Genomic DNA, 21,189 nt, shown 5'->3' with positions numbered 1-21,189 from the left:
CTGGTGTTTGCTAGGTCTCTTCCTGGGCCTCTGGGGCAGAGAGGCTCTGTGGTTAGCCACAAGCCTGCTTGCTGTGGGGGACCTAAGTCCACCTTCAGCTCTCCCTCTGCTCCGTGCCTAACACGCATCGCCCCAGACTGGCCAGACCCAAAGTCAGCCTCTGGAGTGGCAGTGAGCCCTGGCCTCTGCTCTGGCCCAGGCAGACCCGAAGTGGCCTTCCATTCAGCAGAAGGCAGTGGGGCCACTGAGCCTGGAAGGAGCCCCTCCCCATATGTGTCCCATCACTTTGGCTGCAGATGTTCTCCGCTTGAACCTGCCTCTGGCACTCATTTGCAGACAATCCAGTAGCATTTCTGCTCTCTCTCTCTAGTATTGAAAACTCATTACAATCCTATTCAAAACCCTCTCTTGGCTGTCACCCCATTCCGAGTAGAAGCCAAAGTCCTCGCCTACAAGGCCCTGCTCAGCCTGGCCCTATGCCCTACTCCTCTTTGTCCTCATCTCCTGCCACTTCTCCCCATCTGCCTTCTGGTGCTTGCCATTTGTCCTGAAACATGCCAACCTGTGCTGGCCCCTAGCCTCGGAACTTGCTGTCCCCCGTTCTGCTTCCTGGAGTGTTCTTCCACTAGGTACCCATGTGACACACTCACTACCTTCAGGACTCTCAGGAATGTCACCTTTTCAGAAATGCTTTCCCTGACCCTCTCTCAAATACAGCTGCCCCCCAACTTTCCCTGCTCAACACCCCCACCGTGGTACTTAACTACTTAACACCATTTGACCTACAAGGTATTTTCTTGTTTGTTTAGTTTACCACTCCATTGTAAACTCCAAGAGGGCAAAGATTTTGTCCATTTTATTCTTTGCCATATCCTCAGGGCCTGAAACAGTTTCTGCACATAGTAGATGCTCAGTAAATATTTGTTCACGAATGTAAATCAAAACTGCAAACCCTCATCTATCGAGGCTTCTCCTCCCCCGCACCCACCCCACCCTGCAGCCTGGGGCTCACTTAGGCTGGGTAACCCCGCAAGGAGAAAAAAGTGGGGGGATCTCTCTCGGCTTCACCATTCCCCAGCTGACTCCAGGCTGGGAGGAGGGATGAGAGGAAGAGGGTAAAAGGGTCATTGTACTTAGCAGCTGCAGCTGGTAGAGCGAGCGTGTCAGCCGCCCTCTTTCTCACAGAAGATACTGTGAGTTATTTGGAGGCAGCTCTCTGGGCCTTTAACACTGCACTGTTCCCCATGCAGGCAATGACCTTTATGGTGGGTCTCCGGAGTCCGCCTTAGCTCTGTTCTAGGACACACTGCATGGCCTCTTTCATCGGCAGGCAGTCCTGGGAGTGGAGTCTGAGACAGCTCTGTCAGAGGTACAGTGCAGCACAGGGTGAAGATCAGGACTCTGGAGCAAGGCTGCCTGGAGTCATGTCCCTCCTCGAATGCTTAGTAGCTCAGCAGCCTTGGGCAAGTCCCTTCAACTGTCTGTGCCTCGGTTACCTTAGCTGTAAAATGGGGTTAATAAACATGTTTGGTTAGCATATCACGTGTGCTCCAAACAGAGCTGGTGTGCAGGAAGTGCTCAGTAAAAGTTAGCCGTGGTTATTGTCCCTTCTGCCCTGCACGGTGTCTACCTGCCCCTTGGTAGGGAGAAGCCCCCCATGGTCCTGCAGCCCTCCAGAACGTTCTCTGCTCCCTCTTCCCACAAGCCAGGGTCCTCACCAGCCCCTGCCCTGCAGCCGCAGAACCTAAGCCCCATTCCTCTGCCCCAGGATTTCCTCAGCAGCCTCCCCTCTCCCTGCCCCCTGCTCCCTCCCTGGCTTTCCTGGGCTCACAGGACCACAGATAGGACCCATTTTTCAGACACACACGGGGAACCCACAGAATGCCCCAGTCTGTTAAAAAAGAACCTCATTCCACCGCTTCATTTGATGCCTATTCTATGTCTTTTACCCAGACTGGAGCTGTGATGGGCTCAGGGGCTTGGGACCAGCCGCCCACCCTACCCCTTGGCAAGCCCTTCTCAGAAGTCTAGCACCTCTTCTTAGAATGTAGAGGTCCTTGTCGCCTATGATTCTCAGCTTTAGGCTCCTGAAGAAATTCTGAGACCATGAGAAATGCCCTGTTTTACATGCCATCATCACAAATTGAGGATATCAGAGACGAAAGGAGACTTGGAGCTTCAAGCTTAAGATTTGGACTTATTCAAACCTTTGTGGGAGATGTGAAGAAACTGCCACCCAGCAAGATGAAATGATTGAGCCAAGTCCCTCACTGGTCAGGGGTCTCCGGGCCTCCTGGCTCCCCTCCCAGTGCTCTCCACCCGGCCTCTCCTGTCCCTGTGGGACTCTCCTTCAGTTAGCCTTCTCGTGGCTCGGCCACACCCCTCCGCGATGAGCATCTGGTGGGTTTACTGACAGCAGCCTGGGCGGCACTCCCAGCCCACCCACAAGCCTGTTTCCCAGAGGCATAACCCTGGGCCCGCTGGGAGCCCACAGCTCCCAGTGCCGACCCCTCAGGTAGCGGAGTGCGGCCCTGCCACCTGGCCCTGTGAAGTGAAGCTCCCACCCACGCTGCTTGCTGGGAGAGACATCTGCTGAGCAGCTGCTGGTCCATCCAGACAGCTCTAGGCCCTCCCTGGCCACCTGTGATGGAGGCTGATTGGGCTGGAGGTGTGACAGCTTCTGAGGGCTTAGGAAGGACTGGTCCCAGGAGCACCCCGTCTGTGCAGTTGTGGCAATGGAACCCCCTGGACCCTTTGGGGAAAGGAGGGCTGGCGAGGCAGGTTTGGGGTCTGCTATGTTTACAAGGGAAAGGCGACTGGAGGAGAAACCAGATAGCTCCCAGACCTCACTCTCGTGCCCCACAGGTGTCCAGAGCCACTTGCATTGAAGTACAGTTAAGATGTTGAATGGCAGAAGAATCTTCCTAGCCCTGGTCCAAACGCTTTCCTTACCCCTTTTGTAAAGATAAAGGAGAGGTCTGGAATGTGTCAGAACCATGTCTAATATCTCTGCCTCATTCCCTGCCTTTGAATTGTAAAAACTCTGCTATCTGATGCTGTGGCTTTCTTCTTCCTTCCTCTCTTATGATTGCTTTTTTTGTAATCAAAACTAGCGATGATTTTTTTTCTGCCAATTTGTGATAATATTGCCAGTCCTTTCATTGGCTCTCTGCTCTATTTTACTGTTTCAATCATGATAAACTTTTTATGAGAGAATCTGGTGGGTTTGGAACCCATTAGCAGAACTGCAGCTCGAAAGCACTATTTCCTCCTCTACTTCCCAGCTCCCCTTCACATCCCCAGCCCCCAACTCATAAAAAGCTAGCCCTGGAGTGGGGACCACTCAGTATGGAGAGAGAATCCTAATCAGGAGTGGGAGCCGTTCGATGCAGTTTGCATTTCACCAGGAGGAATTATTGATAAGACCGAGGCTGAAGTGGCCAGCTGAGAGTCTGCGGGTTACTTTCAGAGCTGCTGGTGGATGAGAGATGAGAGCAGGTGTCAATAGCCGGCCTTTATGCCAACGAGAAATGGTGCCCGAGATGCTTCAGTTTTGGCCTCTGCTGGGGGAGCAAAGGGGGACGTGCACTTAGAAAACCAACCACACAGCTAGGCCTGTCCTTACAGTGATTTCAGGTTTCTTCTCACATGCCCAATTGTCAACTGGGACCCATGTCTGAAGGAAAGGAAGCCCCCCAGACTGAGGTGGGAGTATTGCTTGAGACCAGAAGTTTAAGATCAACCTGGGAAACAGGGTGAGACCCTGTCTCAAAAAAAAAAAAAAAAAAAAAAAAATCAATTAGCCAGGTGTAGGAAGGAGCACACGCCTGTAGTCCCAGCTACTCAGGAAGCTGAGACGGGAAGATCACTTGAGCCTAGGAGTTTGAGGCTGCAGTGAGCCATGATCACACCACAGCATTCCAACCTGAGCAACAGAGCGAGATCCTGGCTGGCAGGCTGGGAAGCATAACCCTGATATTTTGTGGTATGTTTGAAATGTTCCGAGTCATGTTATTGTCTGTGTGTTTTTAAAACAACACATTAATGAAACAGACTATCCCTGAGTAGAGTTACAAACGCTACACACACTGTTCTAAGTCCTTCACATGTGTTAACTCATACATCCTCATGGCAAGCTTGTGAAGGAGTTGCTGTTACTATCTTCTTTTTACAAATGGGAAACAGAATGGGCGATAACTTGCCCAAGGTCACACAGCTAGGCAGCAGCACAGCCAGGATTTGAGCCCAGGGAGCTGCCTCTGGCATCTGCTCTCTTAAGCATGCCACTCTCTGCCTGATAAGATACTTTACCTTTCACAAACCTGTACCCCACCCAGATCATCCCATGTGGTTCTTAGGATCCCTATAGGACAAGCATCCAGGGCAGATTTGCCCCATTCTACAAATGCAGAAATACAGACTCAGAGAGGTCATCTGATTTGCCCAAAGTCACCCAGCTGGTAGCAGCAGAGAGAATCTGAACACACAGCAGAGATTTAAAGGGCCATCTCTCTGAGGGCTTTGTGAGGATATTCTTCTGCTTGGACCACTCGGCCCTCCCCAATGGAATGGCCTCTCTTCGAGTCCATACAGAAGAAAGGGGTGCTTGGCCGGGTGCCTCATGGAAGATTGGGATCCTGAATCTGCAGCGGGATATCTGGGCGGGGTACCTTGCGGGGATACTTACTACCTTGACAAATATCCCATTAATATCCAGTGAGAGGCCTTGGCACCTGGTATGCATGACCCAAATCATGAGGACGTGGTACCCATGCCATTTTGGATGACCCCATCCACTGAGAGGATCATAGCAGTTCCTTCTGGCCCATCAGAAATGCTTCTACCTAGAACTCCCTTACCTTGTTGTAGAACGTGGGTACTGCTTCGGCTTCCCCCCTTCAAAGAACCCAAAACTTCCTGCCTTCAGTAGTGACTCCACCCCAGTATCCACCTAGGATCCCCCAGTTTGGAGACAGGCCTGGCTGGAAAACCAGAAAGAAGCACCAGCTATGTCCCAGGTGCTATCCACAGCACCTGCCAGGCACACCCCTAGGGCTCAGGTCATGAGGAAATGGGACAGAACCAGCATTCCTATGAGTGCATGTCACACTCATATATACAGCCGAGAGGACCTAAACTAGTACTGGCAACGTAAATCGCTTTGGATGTAAGTGCCGCACTTGCTTCCTCCAGTGGAGAATCTACCGAAGGCATGCAAGGTGGGGGGATGGAGGGAAACCCACCACATGAATGAGCCTCGAGGAAAGGTGGATGTCTGAGGAAAGGATGTGGGACATGCACTTCTAATTGAATCCATTTCTTAGCACCATCTTACAGGGCCAGCTCCAGCCTGCACGTGTGCACAGAAATAAGGAGGTAAATAAATGGAAACGCTGAGTTCCAGGGCAGCCTAAAAGGTTGGGAAATGAATCAATGTTCTCCCCAGGCAGCTGTCCGGAATGAAGTGTAATAGTTAATAAAGGCTGATTGTGCACACGCACAGCTGGGACCAACCAACAGCGTAAGCCCAGGCCTGGGAGCCTCATCCTCTTCCTGAGCCACCCCCACCTCCCCAACCCAGTGGTGATCACAGGCTGATTAAATCAGACTTCTAGGCAGCAGGTCCAATTAGACAGGGAGCAGGAGGTTTGGGCATTACCTGTGGCTGCACAGGACATGTCACGTAATCCTTAATCTTTCTGATTTGCCTCCCTGGGCATTGGGGAGTTTGGAGGGGGGCAGAGGATGGGAAAATGGGGATGGGGCCAGACTCTTGAGGAAAGCAGAGCATCAGACCATCTGCACTTGGGATAGGCCCCCGTGAAAAGCACTCTCTCGAGCATGATGGGAAGAAACGAGCAGCAGACAGGATTCCCTGCCTGGGGAGTTGACTGGGTTCTGTTTGACTCCTCTTCTGGTTGGAGAAGTCCACACAGGAGCTGGCTCAGGAAGGTGCGTAACGTAAACAGAAACACCAGCACAGATCTTAGAAAAGCAGAGGATAATTCAGAAATCATTGATATTTGGCTTTGGAATGCATTGATTTTCCTCCCAGAAGATTTACCTACCTAATTCCACTTGGCTTAAGCAAGTAATAAAAACGTGTTTGCCTTTCTTGATCACAGTTAGACTGGCAGCAAGGGCCAAGGGTGTCATGCTGACTGGCTGAAGGAAGGTACTCTGGGTTTACAGCTTGTCCACAGAGAGCCACAAAAACAGGCGATGAAAACTGATTGCCCGAGGAGATGAGCAAGCCCAGAGGAGCACAGATGTCTTAGAGCCCAGATCCAGGCAGGTGGTCTGGGGAGGCTTCCTGGAGGAGTTTCCACTTGAGTTTGGGAACAACTGCAGAAATGTATTAATACAGCATACCCAAAGGTTTTTCTTCCTCCACTTCCTACTTCCAGACATAGGTAAATCAATTGGCATTTATCTCCTTACTTGGCATAAAAGGCACTTATCCTGCACGAACTGTTGTTAAGTGTGTTGTATGATACCCTGAGTCTTTGAATCAGTTCAACAAGTATGTTGGGCTCATGGTGATACCCAGTTTAAGCACTAAAGGAAAGGAGTCAAACAGAACCCAGAATGATAATGACATGTATTGAATAAGAAAATGGGACACGTTGGACAAACAGGACGCGTACACCATGTGTGTTGCCCACTCGTGGGCTCACCCTGGATGCCCATGGGCTTATTGTGAAGTTGCTGTGATTGCGTCTCCGGGAACTGTTCCATGTACAGGTACTCATGTTGAATTCCTGAGTGATGGCAAATCCTTATCCTTGGAGCACTTTTCCTTTCGACTTTGCCAGAAGAAAGGCACTGATCTATAAAGCCAGCAGCATCTTTGTGAATCTTTGCTAATGGGAAGGCCATGTGATTGGGGAGCAGGGGGAAATGGCCAGCTAAAGGTCTAGTGAGTGCCCCTAAAGAAAAAGCCACTAGCAAAGCACTGATGATGTCAAATACCAACCCCAAATTATACAACAGGGACTGCCTGCCCCTCTGTTCAAGGGCACTGGGCTGAGAGGCAGGAGGCCTGAGTGTAATCCTTGCTTCCACAGTAACCTGCTGGCTCCCTTGGAAGAATCCAACCTCCTGAGCTCTGGTTTCCTCGTCTCCAAATTGAGGGGGTCAGCCTGGATGAGGCCCAAGGTTTCTTTTACCCTAAACACCTGCAATGATATCAGATAAAGTCTCCTTCTCCCCTGCCCACTCTGCCTTTCTAATACTGTGGCCATGCGGTTTCCATTTTTATTTGCTTCCATGTTCCAGGATCTGAGCATTGCTTTTGACTGACTGTAGGTGTAATAGAATTTGTACCTTCTCAAAATTTAATTACTAGCAGTAAATGATCAATCAATCCATTGATTAACTACTTATTGATTCCCCCTGATGTGACTCTGAGACAGTTAGGCTGCATTTGGAACACAATCCTTTGGTAATTGGCTTATACTGCCGGGCAAACAGCCTCTGTTAAAAGGCATTTGGGTCTTGGCAAATGGCTTTTTATCTAAGTATTTATTTCTCAGATCCTAGACTGCTGTTGGGAGACATTTTATGTGTGTGCTGGGTTTAGCAGGTAAGCCCCGAGATGTAAACATGGACTCCACGTGGCCACTGAAGTCCATGGAAGAGACCGAGGCCTTTTAACTGAGGGTACCACGATAAGTCATCTCACCTGAGTGTGGCCTCTGCAACCTGCTCTATGACGCGAGGGTTTGGGGCTCCATGATCTCTAAGAGCTCAGATTCCTTAACTCTGATTCTAACTGTCCATTTCGCAAATAGTCTAGCTTAAAGAGGCAGGACATTTGCATATCAAACACTGCTGCAGGCGCAGGTTGCCCAGGCTGTGTCCCTCTCCAGGAGCTGTGGACTGGGCTGGTGCTTTGAAGTGTTAACGTCAAGTGCATTCCTTATGCCAGGCACAGGCCAGAGGGAATAGGCCTCCTGGTTTCCGAATGTGCACCTCTTTCAACGTGCAGCCAGCTCTCAGTTATCCATGTGGATAGGTGCGTGGAGAAAGGAATTCCAGTCCGACTTCCTCTGTCACCCAGGCCCTCTGGGCGCCTTCCCTTCTGTCGAGTTATTACGTGCCCAGGAACACAAATTCATTTCACTGTCCACATCAGCAAAATAACCCTCGGGGACAGGTTCGCTCCCGCCTTCCCCATGCCTTTGCCCAAAGTCTTAATGGATTCTCTAGTCAAGGGCGTTCTAGAAACCGGACTACAATAGAAGTAAGGATGAAACATTACCCAAGCACAGAGGCACAGCCCTTTCATTCTGTCCTGGGGAGTGGCCAGATGCCTCCAGGAGGAGTTATGCCACTTAGTGGACAATCACAGTGGCCTCTGACGATAGCCTCAGTTGACCCTTCCCATCAGCCCTCACACAGCACCTGGAACCTCCTTGTGCAGTTTGAATCTGAGTCTGTCATTCCCTTGTTTCAAAACCTTCGAAGGGTCCCCATTCTCCCGAATCAAGTCTGGCCTCCCCATTATGATATACCTGGTCCAACCTAACTTGCTGCTCACCTCCTGCCTGCTTGCCTGTCTGCCTTGCACATAATAGGTATTTGGTATTTACTGGAGTGAATCAATGAATGAGTGGGTTTGGTTCTGAATGATAAAGAGAAGTTGAGGTATATACAGTGTACTTAAAATTAGGAGGAAGAGCCAAGCATCACAGTGCTTAACCTCTTTCCTTTCCTTACTTAAAGGCACACAAAGGTCACCGAAAACTTAGGAGCCAGAAAGTTTCCTTCCTTTAAAAAGGGTCTAGAATCACAGGCTTGGCCAGGCCATCAGCTCTTGCTTGACATTTTCATGGGCCTCTGAGGCCCCTGTGGTTTGTTCCTTGCCACTCTTTGAGCCCATCTCATGCCACAGGCCCGCTTGCTCATTGAGTTATAGCCACATGAATCTCAGTTTCTCAGACAAACCAGGGTGTTCCATCCGCCCCTGCCCCAGGGCCTTTGCACATGTTCCTTCAGCTGGAAAACCCTTCCCCCATGCTTCACACTTGGCTCCATCTCATCCTTCAGGTCAGTGTGAATGTCATGTTTCTCAGGAAATGTCTCTTTCCTGACCTACCTAAAGCACCCCTTGTCCATTTCACTTTCTTCCTGGTTTCTACCCAAACACTCCCATCTTTGTTGTTTTTAATCTGGTCTTCCTCACTACACTGTCAGCCCCATCAGCACTGGGGCCGTGTCTGTCTTGTTCACTTGTGTATGCCCAGGGCCCAGCACAGAGCTTGGCTCTAAGAAGGTCCGCTAGCTGGTTGTTGAATGGATGAAGGATCTGGCATGGGAGGCTTGGGCTGGAGAAAGTCGTGCTGCCGTCTCTCACCACTCACCCAGCTCAGGCAGATGGGGACCTCGAAGGTCTCCCAAGGCAAGGTGCCACCACAAGCAACGTGAGGCAGAGCTTTCTCAGAGCCAGCCTGAGGGCCCGTCCCCCAGACCATCTGCCCACCCTGGTGCCTGCCTGTGCCAGCGCTGCCAGGCCCATTGAAGCTGCCCTTCAATGGAGGACTTGTCTTTGAGGGCTGCACTCCCCAGCAGGAAGCCCTTTGGCTTTCTCCTTTTATAGGGAATTTTTGCTGCTGGATTGACTGTAATTGTCGGATTTACATTTGGTACACCTGCAGCAAGAGGCCCTGGGGGCACCTAGGCGTTTGGAAATCAATAGGAATAAACAAACAAATATATTCATAGGAGTGGGATCTGGAGAGGAGAGGTGGCTGGAAAGGGAGGGAGAAAACAAATCCAATTGCCAGGCTTACCAGTCTACAGCAGAAGACCCGTTTCCCCCACCACTGCCGCCCCCCAGACCGACTCCAAGCTCCCTGCCAGAGTACCCGCCTTCTATCACTACAGTGAAACTGAGACTGTAATTTGGGTGCTAGCCTAAATGGGTTCATTTCTTTTTATTAACTCCAGCATCAGGGTTTTAGGCAAGTTGGCTATTGTTCACACCTCACTCCTCTTCTCTCTACTCCCCACGCTTTGAAGCAGCAGGAACAGCCGGAAGGAGATGGCATTGAGCAGCAGAAGTGGCTGGTGTGAGACCCGGTTGCTTTGCAGTCAGATGGAAGCTAGAGCCTGAGCACTGGTAGGAGGGTCGGGGAGGGCAAGCTCTCTCTGCCTGGAACCCAGTGCCATTCAGGGACTGGCACAGGTGCCTGCCTGGGCTCACTTGCCAGCATCCCGCAATTAGAGAGGGACCTGGCCAGCCTCCCAGGTACCCGCTGGGCTATAGCATAATGAGGCACAAAAACAACCAATGGGCACACTGTGCTTTGCAGATTACAAGGTGCCTTTACATATCCTCATGCCGAAGCCAGTTTTTGCTGAGAGCTTACACCAGACTCCCGAGACACTGAGCAGCTGGCTGGGGGCTGCTCTGGAATGAAGATCCCATGGGATCTGTAGACTGCAAAGCACCCTGCAGAGAGATAGGAGGCATGACATCACTATCTAGGGCAGATATCCTGTGGCCTTAGCCAACCTCTCGAGTCTCAGTTTCCTCATCTGGATCGTAAGCTCCGATGAGGACAGAGACCACATCTGTCTTATTCCTCACTATATTCCTGCTGCCTTAGCTGGCATATAGTAGACATTTCAAAATATTTTTAAAAGAGTGAATCAATGAAAAATGAAAGAAAATGGGAATAAGAGTATCCACCTCCCAGGGTTGTTGTAGGAACAAAGGAGACCGTGTGTATAAAACACTCAGTGCATAATAATGTGAATTGTGTTTAGCTGTTATATTGTTCTCAGAGTCAGGTCAACTTGCTTGCTCCGACATCGGGCACCTAATGAGCAGTAGTAGATCATCTGGCACTAGATTCCATACCCTCCCTTCTTCTCCACTGCAAGAATTACAAACACAAATCTGCCTTCACTGTGTTCGGATACCGGGTGGCTCGTGGGACAGGAAGAAGTACTGGACACTGAATGGGAAGCAGCATTTCCTCTTGGGAGTAAGGATGCTGCCAAGCCTCCGATCACCTTTTTCTGGGTGTTATAATCAACAATCAACTCTGAAGGTTGGATTCTGTGTCAGGTCAGGAGGTGGCTTTTGAGGCACTTAAAGCAGAGGAGAAAGTCAGGCTGAGGGGCTAGTGGGAAACTGAGTCCTGGATGCAAAGAGGAAGGAAGAGTTGGGAAGAAACAAAGAGGAGTTAACTACCTGGAAACAGTCTCAGTGTCTGGGCTGGCTCTTCAGTGCCCAAGGAGATGAGCACCACCCCCACCCCCGGCCACCCCAGAAAGCCAGCCCATTTGAGACTGAGGGGCTAGTCAGACCCCAGGCAGAACCATTACCAATGCTGACTTACTTTTTTATTTTATGAGACGGAGTCTCTGTCGCCCAGGCTGGAGTGCAGTGGCGCCATCTTGGCTCACTACAGCCTCTGCCTCCCGGGTTCAAGCAATTCTCGTGCCTCAACCTCCCAAGTAGCTGGGATTACAGGCGTGCACAAATACGCCCAGCTAATTTTTGTATTTTTAGTAGAGACAGGGTTTTGCCAAGTTGGCCAGGCTGGTCTCGAACTCCTGACCTCAAGTGATCCACCCACCTCGGCATCCCGAGGTGCTGGAATTACAGGCATGAGCCATCATGCCCGGCCACCAACATTGACTTTGTCAGGAGAGCAGGCTCCTTGTCCCACCTGCCCTGCCAGCCATCTCGGGAAAGCTGGGTGTTGCTCCTTGGACACCCAGCTGCTGTCCAGACTCCTGGATGAACCAACCACCCAGACCAGGCCACTAATACCTGCTGACTGCCCACCTGACAGCCCCACCCCCAAAAATGCATGATGGTGAATACATGGATTTGGACAGTAATTACCTGCATTATGGAGAACTCACCACGCATCTGCTAGGCATTCCAGATCCATCACTGCATTTCATCCTTCCAGCCACCCTGAGAGAGGCAGAGGCATTGAAATCACCACTTTACAGAAGAAGAGATCGAGGCTTATAGCCCTCCGACCTAGCCACGTCTAAAACCAAGCCTGAATTTGCGACCTTCCTTTAGACAATGCACTCCTGCCGGGGCCGGCCCTTCAGAGGGGTCTTTTGCCTGTGGCTCAGGTCTCATACTCCCCACCACCTGAGGCTGAGGCAGTTCTGCAGAACTGGGGGTGGGACACAGGCCCAGTGAGGGAGGGATAGGACCCAGAGAGAGAGGCCCGGCAGCAGCTTTGTCCTCAGGGGCATCTGGCAGCAGCTGAAGGGCCAGGTCAGGGAACAGGCAGAAAGTCAAACCAGGAATAAGACAAAAACAAAGGGCTGAAGTCCTAGTGGGTACTCTGTTATAATGTAGGCGTCTGACTATTGGACGGAGGTAGGGGCACTAACATTGATTACACACCTTCTAACATGCACTATGGAAAATGCTAGCCACTGGGTGGGTTCTTTACATGTGTCGTCTTGTTTGATCCCCAGCATGCTTACAGCAGGTATTAACACTCCCAATTTACAGATGTGGAAATTGATGCCGAACAGGCTGGCTCAAGGGCCTATAGGTAGGAAGCACCAGAGGCTGGATGTGACCTCAGGGCCTTCTGAGGTCCACGCCCCTCTCACCATACTACTCTGCTTCCTGGGGCCCAGGGAGGCCAACAAGCAGCCCCTCGGAGCATTACAGGGGTCTCAGCAGCAGCCCTGAGCTCTGACCACAGTGATGGAGGAGAACCAGCCACTGACCAACCGGGCAAAAGTCCTTCCTCAATCTTCACGCAGGCAATAGAGTGTCCTGGACTGTTTGGTGGTGTGTGTACCTTTGCAAGAGTCTCTGACTTCCCAGAGCAATGGATTCCTCATCTGGGAAATGAGGAGGTTGGGCTGACTATAGATTCCTGTTTCTTTCGTTTTCTGACTCTTGACCAACCTATACGTCAGCATGTCTTAGGGCTGTGTGGCATTGCCTCACACCTTAGTAGCCCTCTGTCCTGGGCAGGGACTGAGGCGGTTGGGATTATGGGCTCAGGTGCCATGCTGCCTGGTGTGAACCCCAGTTCCACACAGGTTGGCTGTGTGACGGTGGGCGAGTTAGTATCTCTGGGCCCAGTCTCCTCATCTGTAAAATAGGGACAATGACAATACCTGGCTACAGAGATAGATTTTCCAGGAAGCCACCGCAGCTTAAGCTTCAGAGCCCCTTATTTGCACAGACCCAATCCGAGGCCCTGTTTTATCAGTAGACTGCCAAAATCATATATGCTTCACACCCAAAAACCCAGAGCCACTCCTGCCTGCCTGAGCGTTCCTGAGTACACACTCGGCTCTTAGACCACGGCCCGCTCACTCTGCCCGCAGGAAGGGTTAGCTGTGCTTGTGGCTGTCATTGCTGTTGTTCCATTGAGGTAGCCTCATTTTACAGAAGGGAAACCAAATCTTAGAAATGTTTTTTGACTTTTCTATAATTGCCTAGCTAGTAAGAGCTGACTCCCAGTCCCCTTGGGGACACCAGAGAAGAAAATGAACTGGCCCGGGGCTTCGAGGGGCTGATTGTGCGGTCGGGGAGACTGGGCCCACGTGAACAAGGCATCACAACTGTGAAAAGCCATAGGTCGGAGGCCAGCCTGGGAGCAGCCCAAGGGCTCAGGGAGGGTCATGAGGGCAGGCATTGTCAGCGCAGACTTCAGCAGGAAATAGGACTTCCACTGAGATGGGCAGGGCTTGGCCTGGCTACCAACAAGCATGGCAGAGTGAGAGAAAAAAAGAAGGAAAGGCAGAAAGGGTGCTGGGCCTGGGGGTGCCCGGAACAGCAAGCAGATCACAGTGCCTGTTGATGGACGTGGTTCTGAAGGTGCCCAGCAGACACCTTCAGATGGGTCCTAGCTGTGAAAGGGACAAGGTAGCTGCTTGTTCAGCTAAGGCAAAGCCAGGAGGAGTAGGGGTGCGGAACTCCGCCATCATGGGTCTATGGGTGCATTCTTTTAAAGACAGCTAGAGGCTCTGAGAATGCTAGGCCTCCCTTAGTGCACCATGTATTGTCATTAGTTTGTAAACCAGGCCATCAGGAAACAGTTCCGCAAAAATCCATGAATACAATAAAAATCCATGAGCTCCCTTTGTGGAGTATCCATTATGGGGTAGACATTGTCCTAAGTGCCCCCTGCCCTTTTCTAAATTGAGGTGAAATTCACATACAGTGCTAGGTACTTCTCATATACAAACGGAACACCTCAAAACAGCAATGTAAGGTAGGAGCTGTCATCCTTATTTTTGCAGAAAGAGGAACTGAGCCTCCTTGAGATGATGTGGCTTGATCTCTATCACATGGCAGGGAGGCATCAGAGGGGTCCTGGGAGGTAGATCTGAGTGGATTCAAAGTCCCTACTCTCTCTACCCCACTGCAATTCATAAATGTACTTATTTATATAAATTGTTGACTAAAAAATACCTGCTCAGAAAGCCTGTCAGCAGCCACCGCCCCTTAGAGTGTCATTGTTGTAGATTTGGCTACTCGCCTACCACGGCCCCTCGCTGCTTTAGGCCTCCGGTTCTCTGCAAGTCTGGCTGAATGTGGGCCCCTGAGCTGTTTGCCTGAACGCTGCCACCATTCCTCTCTGGACCCCAAATCCTGATCCCTTCCCCTGGCCTCTTCTCCCAGCATCCTGGAACTACGCCCTCTTTCTTCCCAGGTCCGGCCCCTCCTCCCAGCTGCTGGGAGCCACAGCATTTTCTGGGGTGCACTGTTGTGTATCAAATGTTTGGTGATGGCGCTGAGCAATACAGCCTCGCAGCCGGCCTTGCTGTACTTGTTACAGCTCAGCGGAAACACCGGTGCTCTTTGGAAGAGCAGGGGAGGAATAAATGTTTCAGTCCCGCTATAAATAATGTAGCGGGGAAAGATGTTGTGTAAGTGGTGCTCTGGGTTTTGCCAGGAGGTATGTTTTCCTTCCTTCTTTCTTTTTTTTCTTTTGCCTTCCTCCCCCAGCCCCCCTGTACTCAGTCCTATACAGAATGCCTCCCACCAGGGAGCAGAGGGAAACAGCTCTGCTCCGAGGGAAGGAGAAGATTAAACTGTTGAAACTAAACAAATCAATCCCTGTAGAGAAAGGGCAGGGGGAGGGAAGTTTCTGGCCTGGCCGGGCACTTGGCGGCGATGTGGGCATAGTGAGAGAGAGCCTCCTGGAAGACGCTGGGTTCACCACTTCCAGTGGTGGTGGGAGAGGGGCAGGAAGTACCATGGAGATACAGGAGGATCTATGGGCCATGGATTCTAGCCCTTCCACTTTCTCAGTCCAGCACGTGGAAGAGCTCCCAGAGAGATGCAGGCTGGCTTCTGCTTACAGGACTGGTGCCACTGGTGGGGGATGGCCTCAGGGTCCTGGGAGCCAGGCTGGAAAATCAAAGGTAGAGGAGGCAGTAGCAGAGCGCAATTTTGGGGAAAGTGGGAGCAAAGACTGAACCCAGGTAGGAGGGCCAGGTGGGAGCCATGACAGCAAGGTAAGCGGTGAGATCAGAAGCATCGTGGGAGGTGGGCAGGCTCTCAGGGCTGATTCTGTGATATAGCAAGGATCTCGAAGGCTGGCTTTTCAGTAGCATGAAATGCCATGGGTCCGAGAATGGGTCTCATGCTGAAAGATGCCTTCGCCTTCTTCCTGCTGCTCTGGGCCTCACTGTCGCCTGGGGTTCAGCCAGAATCCAATGTGGGCCTTCCCCATCTCCGGGGACAAGTGGATGTGGTAAGGCAAAGGCAGTGACCACTCTGGTGGGGCTTATATCCGGGAACCAGAAGAACCCGTGATTTTTTGTGAGTCTACATTTCTTTAAATGCTGCCTGGCAATCACATGCTTAGGAATCATCTGGGGAGCTTGTTAAAAATTGCAGGTTTCTTGTCCCCATTCCAGGCCTACTGAATTCAAATTTTGAGTGGGGCCCAAGAATCTGCATTTTAAGTAAGCACATTGGGTGACTCTAATTTGCAAGAATTTTGTTAACCCCTATTTAAGAGCTGCATTCCCTATCTTTGGTTTGAAAGGATTTGCTGGAGAAAGTCTCTACACCTACCTGAAAACCAATTTCCTTGTGTAGTTGAATACCGTCCATTTCACAATCTAGAAACATCGATTAAGCACCTACTATGTGCAGGGTGTTGTGCTAGGCTGTTGCCTAGAGCCAAAGACACAGCCTTAGGATGGAAGGGACCTCAGAGAGCATCTGCCACCCAGTGAGACAGCCTTTTCTCTGGCATCCTTGACGAGTGGTCATCCATGAACTCACGACTCTATGAGACAGCCAAGTCTGCAGTTGGCTGGATTGCAGGTCCTGATTCTGCCTCTGGGCACTTGGGCCAAGTGTGCTCCCTCTCATACATGACAGCCCTTCACATTTCGAAGCCGTCTGTCATGCTCCCTTGAAATCTCTTTTCCAGACTGAAAACTACCAGTTCCATGAAAGGGTAGTTTGCCTAGACTTCTCAGCTTCCTCCTCACCTGCTTCAGCCTTCTCTTCTCTGAATACTTGGGTTAGTGACCATCCTTTTTTTAAAAAAACATGGCACTTGACCCTGGGGTGTGACCAACAGCCCAGGGTCTGTGACAAACCCTTTCTTCCCTTTTTCTGTATACAGACCAGCCTTTGCCCTGGGAAGCTGCCTTTAGAGGAAAGAGGCTGGCTCCTCCAGGACATTTGGTGGCAGAAGCACTTCTGAGAAAGGCAAGAAACAAGTTGCATCCAGGCCACTCCAAGCCCTCCATGGTCCTTAATGCTGAAGTCTCGCTGACCTAGAGTTTGGGTACTGGTGTCTGGCCTTCAAGGAACTGTTTGCTGGGCAACAGCAAACAGGCAGGCCCCAACCCTAGACTGTGCTAGAAGGTGCCAACTCTGCCTTCCATCTAGCCATTCTTTTTCATAGGCCCAGTCCCTGTGACTTCATCCTCAGCTCTTCTCCTCCATCCAGGCAGCACCAGGAAAAAGCTGCTCATTAGCAAGGAAAGAAAATGAGAGAGAGAGGTACCTTTTGATGGGGACAAGCCACCAAGGGGACTGTGCCCTGAGTCATGCTTTGTCACACTGGCCTTAGGGAGGGATGCAAGAGAGGAGACCTAGGAGGACCAGGTGGCAGACGAGGAAAATGATTTAAGCAGTGGCATTTGGGACTGATTGGAGGGGAGAGAGTCTGGGGCTGTGGAGTCTTCATTATAATAATTGTATCCTTCCCCTCTAGTTACGACCTTGCAAATGTAACTTGATGTTTGTAATGAGCCATAATTAGACAATCACCAAAAGTTACAGTGAGTAAAGTGAATGCAAAACCCAGCCAGTGATGGCACACTGTGTATTCACTATTCGATGCACCTGTTATATTCCCATTTTCCTCCTCCCTTGCGGCAGAAGCCCCAGGGAAGGCCTTGCATTGTCATGGCTACCTCCTAGGCTGCTCTGTTGTTTCTTGGCTGAGGTCTGTAGTCCTCTGAGAGGTGCCTCTGTCTGGTTACCAGGCCTTGAGTTTCTTCCTGCTGTTTGGGGGAATCATCTTCCAAATTTGAGTCCCTGGATCATCAACCTGGAGAAGGCTGAGCCCAACCCTAGGATTCTGGGTTTTCCAAGAAAAGAGTCCTTGGCCCAGGCCATTGCAGAACCCCTCATCCTGGGAACAGTGGCCTAGGCATTTTTGTCACCATTTCTAAGAAAGCAAAGGACTGGTGCTCAGGATCGCATAGCTAGGAAGTGAGCAATAATGAAACAAACTTACCTCTTCTGCACTATTTGTCTACCAGTAGAAGCACAATCCCCAACTCAAAGGAACTCTTAATGATGGGATTTTAGGCATCCGCGGTGTCTATAGTGTCGTGGGAAGATATTGAGGGGCAGAAGGTCTTTCTCAAATTCAGAACACAAAATCATCTGTAGATGCAGCTCACCCTATGCCTGAGCTAAGCTAGAGGACACCCATTCCTGCATGGATGTTCCATGCAAATGAGCTCCCCTAGTAGAATTTTGCATTGGTAACATATATAGGGCGCCTGTTAATGCTAATAATGGTGAATGGTGCCCTGACCCCTCTCGGCAGCTGGGCCCCAGCTCCCAGGATGGAGGGACTTAGGTTGTTTACAACATTTACATTTTAATTAAAATCCTTTTTGGACTCTCCAGAGTTTCCATGAATCTATTAGCCTCGGCTACAGCCTCCCCTCTTATGGCAAAGTCATTTTGGAGGATGAGATCTATGCGAAGACTTTGCCGTTGCTGCCTACCAAATGAGTCCTCATGGAGAACCGGAGAGCAGGGAAGGAACTCAGAGATTACAGAATCCAACCTGTCATTTTTCAGATGAGGAACCTGGGGCCCAGATGGGGAAAGCCATTTGTCCAAAGGCATATGGACTACGGCAGAACCAAGCCCTCAGTTTAGGTCTGGCTCCTCAATGGTGCTTTCAGCATTAGACACAATACCAGCACCTTTCCAAAAGGGAGGAACTAGGAAGGGGCAGGCTTTGGTGGTTTTCTTCTCCCCACCTGGAGCTCTGCATTCTGAGCTTGTTCTATGGGACTCAGGCCCTACGAGGGGACTGGGAAGTAGGAGACCCTGCTTATGTATTGGGGCTGCTTCCTACAGCCTGTGTTGGGGAGAAGAAACAGGAGAGAGAGGAAGAAACAGAAAGGATGATATGAAAAGAGAGGAGTGGCTCTGGGTAAGCTTAGGATAAAAGTGTGAGGCAGCGGCCGGGTGTAGTGGCTCACGCCTATAATCCCAGCACTTTGGGAGGCTGAGGCGGGCCAATCACTTGAGATCAGGAGTTCAAGACCAGCCTGGCCAACGTGGTAAAACTCCATCTCTACTAAAAATACAAAAAAAAAAAAAAAAAGTTAGCTAGGCCTGGTAGCGCATGCCTGTAGTCCCAGCTACTTCGGAGGCTGAGGTAGGAGAATTGCATGAACCGGGGAGACGGAGGTTGCAGTGAGCCGAGTTTGTGCCACCACACTCCAGCCTGGACGACAGAGCGAGACTCCATCTCAAAAGAAAAAAAAAATGTGTGAGGCAGAAGACATGTCCCGGGCAAGTCAGGGAGCTTAGACGCTGACACTGGCCCAGAGCAGTCAATCCTGAATCGTCCCACAGAGCCAAGCCCAGTGGCTTCCTCCACCTCCCCGAGAGGTGCTAACTCATTGCACAAACTCTTGCCCTTTGGACCTCAATATGACCCATGTTTAAACAATAAAAATGTCTTGGCAAGGTCTAGATCAGCCAAGCTGTTTTGAAAGATAGTCTCACTTCACTAAAGAGGCAGAGAATACAATTGCTGTCCTGACTTTACTGTTAACTATACGTCCTTGATCAGGGCACTTAACCTCTTTTGGCCCCAGTTTCCAGTTGTTAAACAAGAACATTGCTAGTGGCTTCATCGTCTGTGGTCAGATTTATATTAGCTATATGTGAAAATATTCCATCAACTAAAAACCCCTATAATATCTAAGCTCTCAGCGTGATTATCACAGCCAAGGAGCTTCTTCGGTTCCACTTACTACTGGGCTCAAGGGGAAAGTAAACTCAGCACAAAAGAAACACACTCTTCCAAAAACCAGCCCCTTCCTACTACAGAACTATGCTGAACTTGGCTTACCTTAAATCCCATTCTTGCTCCCAGGAACTCTGAAATAGCAGCAGTGCTTACCCAGAGCTGGAAGGCAGACTACCTAGGAGCCAGGAAGGAATCGTGGGCCAGAGGAGAGGGAGGCACCTCTGTTTCAAGTCCGATAATAATAGGCTGGTGCATCTGGAAGTCAGAACTACACCCAGACTGAGGGTAGGCACAGGCAGGCTGACTAGGAGCTAAGGTGCAATCTTCACCGCGTGACCTAGGGGCACCCAGTTAACCAACATTTGCTCAAGCAACACAAGTGAGGAGTATCTGGATGCTGGGATGCTGGGGAAAGGTGTGGTTTGTTTCACTGACACTTTTGTTTATAGGGTTAGTTCATGGCTAAGTTTTTACCTAAGGAGAATCTTTGCCACTTGAAAATGTGCTTATCCTAATTCTGAGCTGTTAATTGCCTCTTGCTAATGCTTATATTACACTCTTCTGAGATGTTAAGCCTTTGTTGGTCTAGGTCAGCTGTTGACTTGGGCCTTTGGATGGAGTCCAGCCTCCCCTGAGCCATGGCTCCACATCCTATGGCATAAACTACGCCTTCTTCTTAAACATAATGCCCTGACATGTCAGGCCTCAGTCAATCTCAGGTCTCTCTCTGAAGACACTGGCTTTAGTTCTTGCTCTGCTGGTAACTGGACTGTGACTTTGGGCAAGCCACAGCTTTCCAGGGCTTCAGTTTCCCAATCTATAAATTATGAAGGAGTTGAACTCCATCATCCCAAAGAAGTGGATCAGGAAAGTCTCCTCAATATCAGACCATGAGTTAGAAGAGGCAACCCGCAACTTGGGCCTAGCACCGGCAAACCGTCCGCGCTCAGATCATCGGCTACTGCACCTCTGATGAATGTGTAGCATGAGCTCCAGAGACTCTAGGGCTGCAGAAGGGACCCCGCAGTGGCTCCTGTTTATGCTTAAAAATGGGTCCTAAAAGAGGCTGGCATTCCATCCCGGGCTTGTAAAGACAGCCTTGTGACTCCAGTCACCACGAAGCCTTTGTTGTCAATTAGCGGGCAGTTGCACGGTGGAAAGGCCATTGTTCTCAAGTAGTCATCTCATTTTGCCTTGGTGCCAGCTGGCATCCAGTGACCAAGCCCAGCTCCAGCGCCGTAAGGTGATGCTGGCAAGAAGCAGCAAGCAGTCTGTGCTCACTGTGCTGGGCCAGCGCACGCACCAGAGTCAATCCCTCCTTGACATTCCAGGAGCAGAACACCCTTTTCCAGCGGGCCCTGGAGAGGCTCCTCTTCGTTGTGGAAGAAGAGCATAGTGGGCTATTCACTGATCACAGTTCAGAATCTCAGGGCTAAAGGGGGACCTTCAAAGGTCACTAATCCAAGTCTCTCTTAATGCTATAATAAAATCTCCCTCTGTAATCCAGTGTCCATCTCTAATGTGTGTCCTACCAGCTTCCAAAAGGGAGAATTTGGGCTGTTGATAGTTATAAATAAAGTCAGAAAAGCAGATCTCCACATAGATGAAAGCATGGGGGTGGGGAGGACGTGGTTTGGCCAGGGGCCTAGGATTAGATGGTCACTGACATGGAGCATTAAATTCAACTCTGAGCTTT

General features: G+C 50.5%; 1 protein-coding gene and 1 long non-coding RNA gene across 2 annotated transcripts in view; one reads left to right on the top strand and one right to left on the bottom strand.

The window, feature by feature from the left end:
- The window catches only part of LOC105476431 (DS cell adhesion molecule like 1), a 365,099-nt gene that overhangs the window by 114,572 nt on the left and 229,338 nt on the right, over nucleotides 1-21,189 (top strand). The window lies entirely within an intron of this gene.
- On the bottom strand, nucleotides 1,365-19,682 carry LOC139357603 (uncharacterized). The gene is made up of 3 exons (XR_011611093.1): nucleotides 19,596-19,682; nucleotides 11,864-11,938; nucleotides 1,365-1,501 (listed from the first exon to the last, which is right to left on the bottom strand). It is a non-coding gene; the product is annotated as an uncharacterized lncRNA (long non-coding RNA).

This window comes from Macaca nemestrina, chromosome 12, assembly GCF_043159975.1.
Source record: "Macaca nemestrina isolate mMacNem1 chromosome 12, mMacNem.hap1, whole genome shotgun sequence".
In the NCBI taxonomy this organism is placed as follows: domain Eukaryota; kingdom Metazoa; phylum Chordata; class Mammalia; order Primates; family Cercopithecidae; genus Macaca; species Macaca nemestrina.
The sequence above is the reverse complement of the archived record's forward strand: the minus strand, read 5'-3'. Positions and strand labels throughout refer to the sequence as shown.